The sequence below is a fragment of the Choloepus didactylus genome, chromosome 8 (genome assembly GCF_015220235.1).
Source record: "Choloepus didactylus isolate mChoDid1 chromosome 8, mChoDid1.pri, whole genome shotgun sequence".
Classification (NCBI taxonomy): Eukaryota; Metazoa; Chordata; class Mammalia; order Pilosa; family Megalonychidae; genus Choloepus; species Choloepus didactylus.
The window spans coordinates 14,606,848-14,610,502 of NC_051314.1; positions in this window are offsets into that span (position 1 = coordinate 14,606,848).

Here is a 3,655-nt window from a genome sequence, read left to right on the forward strand (position 1 = left end):
AGCACAGAGCACAGATGTGTAACCAAAGCTGAGACTTTTGCTGATCCAGAAACATGCAGAGCTGGAGGAATTTTTGCATAAAAAACAGGCTTTCAGGATATATGAATTACTGAAAATGTTTAAAAATAATTTAACAAAAAGCAAGGTGGATAAGAGCAGGAGTTTTGAAGCTGGAACACTAAGGTTGAATTCAGGCTCAGCCACCATGTGACCTGTCTGTGCGCCTTCTCACTGTTCCAGCTGATCTGTAAAATGGGACCATCATAGGCCCCTAACGCAGGTGGTCGAAAGAAGTGAATTAAAAGTGCTTATAAAGTGCTCAGCATTGCTCTATCCACAGCCAAAGGTAGCTCTCTAATTGACAAGGAGATTAAAAGGAGAAGATTGCGAAAGGAAATCTCTTCTTTTGGAAAGGGGCTGGAAGCAGCATTCTGAGAGAGCAGGGCTTTCGGTGGGGGCGTGGCCAGCACCATGACTGACAGGTTCGTGCAGCCCACTGAGTTCACCTGCACATCCCACTAGGGCTGAGGCTCAATCTCCTCCACCTGGGAGTCCTTCTCATCCCAACCTCTCCCACCTCTATTCAACACATCAGCAAATCCCATCGGCTCTTTCTTCAATCAGCAAATCCCATTGGCTCTTTCTTCAACTATTTCTTGACTCCGCCCACTCTTCCTATCGCCCAGGTGACCTTCCTGCAGGAACCGTGGGCAGCGGCCCCTCGGTCTTTTACCAAACACATCAGGATGGTCTCGCGCTCCCAGCGGCTTCCAACATCACTTAACCTGAGCACACACGCCTTCCCAGGTGTGGCCTGAGTTGGCCGTCCCTCCTCCTCCTCATCTCCCTCTCTGCTTCACCCAGATGAGCCTTTGGCAGCTCCCACCTCATCTCCAGCAAGCACCAGTTCCTCTCTAGGCCCCTCAGTAGCGTGGGCCCTGCTTGTCCTGGAGAACTCAGGTTATGTGTCACCTGCACAGAGGGGCCATCTTAGCCCCGGTCTAAAGCGTGTCTTCTGACACTCTCGCTACCCCCACCCCAGCTCTCATCACAATTCCGATTTTTATTTGTATGTTTATCATCCACTCCCCACCCCCACCCCTACCCTCCACGCCCAATGGAAGCTCATCTCTGCTCAAAGTTGAACTCCTAGGGCCTAGCACATCTCTGGCACGTTATGGGTTCTGGATAAATACTGTCAGCTCAGGACCACTAGCTTTAAGAAGAGTGCCTTGTACACATGTGCATATTTAGGAAGGAAATAGGCCGAGCTCCCAATCCTGGCTACCTCCAGGAGCTGAGGAAGGAGACAGGGCAGAGAATGGTGATGTGTGTGTGTGTGTACGTGTGTGCACCTGTGTGCAAATTGGTAATTTGATGTGTGTGCTTTGTGTAATTAAAAATTAGCTAAACAATAATGAACCAATAAAATACAGCCCAGGTCGGGGGGACAAGGACGGGCAATGCTAAGCCGCACTCACAAAAAACAAAGACACACTGTGACATGCCTGCAATTCCCTGGTGGGTTTTGAGTCTTCACTTTATTACTATATGTCACCAGAAGTCACCACCTTCACTTGGTTCACCACAAATGGACGGATGTCATAGAGGAGGGTGTCGGGGACCACTGGATTCACTCTTGAGAGATGTAACTAGGTGGTGGGGGGTCTAGGGTGGGGGCCCAGGCTGGGGACCACCCTTTACCACACTCACGCCCACACACACAGGTATATTTGTGGAGCCTTATATTATATATCTTATATATATAGAAAATAAATATTTATACTATACACGGGCAGTAACGCTGCAGGAAACCAGGGCACCCAGGCAAGGACGTGGGTACCCAGGCTGGGGAGCGTCAGATCAGGGAGCAGTGCCGGGAGAGACGGCTGGACCAGTCCATCTTCCCATAAACTCTTGGGAGGCATGTTCCCCCTCTGCACTCTGTAGAGAATCACAGGGGTCTTGGGACAGGGCTGAGGGGTCCTCCAGTGACAACAAGTGGGGATGCAGTTACATGGGAGAAACCTGGGCCCCCGAGAGTCTTTGAGGATCTAGAATCACCAGGGAAGGATGCAGAAGGGAAACGATGCTGGTCCCCTGGGAATTAGTCCTTCAGTTGTCACACCCCCACCCGGAGCTGGACCAGGGGCCCCTCAGACAAGACTGCCGTGATCCAGTGGGATGAGTTTCAACTGGGAAGGCAGGAGAAGGCTCTGTGCTGTGGCCTTGGACAAGTCACTGCCATCCTGCCCAGACTCCACCGTGTCTAAGGGTCCTTGCAGCTCTAATCTTGTGATGTGGGACCTGGTTTCTTGGACCCTCTTTGGGTTGGTGTGGGGGAGGGGCTCACACTGTGCAGGGCCAGGCTGCGGGGACGGACCCCTCTCCAAGGAAAGGCTTGGGGGTGAGGGAGAGGCAGAGGGCAACAGGGAGGGTAAAGAGGATACTGTTAGCCTGTGAGCACAGGCTCAGAGCTCCACCCCAGGGGGTATCCTCAGCCAGAAGGAAAGAGGCCACCCCACCAACCCTCCAGTAGGGGAGTCAGGAGCCCTGGGTCCCAACCAAACCCTGCCCCACTCGCTGCAAGTCCTGGATCTCTCTGTCTGCACTGGGAGGGAATCTGGGCTGCACCCTGGGAAGAGGGAGGGGTGCTTAGTGAGATGATCTGGTGCCACCCTTTCCCTGGCAGGTGGAAAAAGGTCTTATAAACTTTCCCATTCTGGGGTGGCAGGGAGGGTCTGTAATCAGCACCCAGGGCCTGGGAGAAGCTTACCTGGTGTCCTGCCCTCCAGCCCAGTATCTTCCCCCCATTACACAGGAGGAGCAACTGAGGCCCACAGGGAGGTGTGAGCCACAAGTGAGCTGGGGGGTGCCTGGGGAAAAGCAGGCGGGCAGCACCCTGGGGTCTCCTAGTGCCCATCAGCAGGGAGGTTTTTGATGGGAGTGGGCAAAGGGGAGGACCTCCCACAGCCTCCTGCTGGGGGCCCAGAACTCCACTCTGCCAGAATCACCCCCACACCCACCCACACCCTTGCCAGCTTTGCACAGCTCTGGTCTGCTACAGGTCCCCTGCTCAGGCTGGAGGGTACCCCAGCCCCATCCTGGCCCCACCAGGGCCACTGAGGAGAGAGAACCATGGACAGAGCCCCCTTCCCAGCCATGGAAAATGGAAGTCAGTAAGAACCGCCGTCCCTGGACTGCCTGGGGTCTGTCACTGCTGCTCCTTGGGACTGAAACAGACCTGAGTTCAGACCTGTGCCTCCTGCTAACTCCATTCTGCTCCTGGAGCCTGTTCCCGCTTCCGTTAAATGGGGATCAGGATGCTGCTTCTCTGCCCGGGAGGCTCCTTCTCCTTCCTCGTTGCTGCACTCGTTCCTCCCCGGCCTCGGGTGCCTCAGGGCCCCCTGTGGCTCACACAGCGCTTCAGCCCTGCTCGTCTCCCCTGACCCAGCTCCCAGCATGGTGCCCGCTAACTGCTGAAAGGAGCCAGTGGGTGAACTGACCTGCCTCACAGGCTCCTGCATGGGGCGGGAGAAACCCCGGGCACTGGGCCCACCCACATCCCCTCTTCCCTCCTCACTCCAGTGGCCCGAAGGCTTCTGGGTTCCACGTAGAGCAGGGGATGCCCCCCCACCCCCAACCCCGCCCTGGC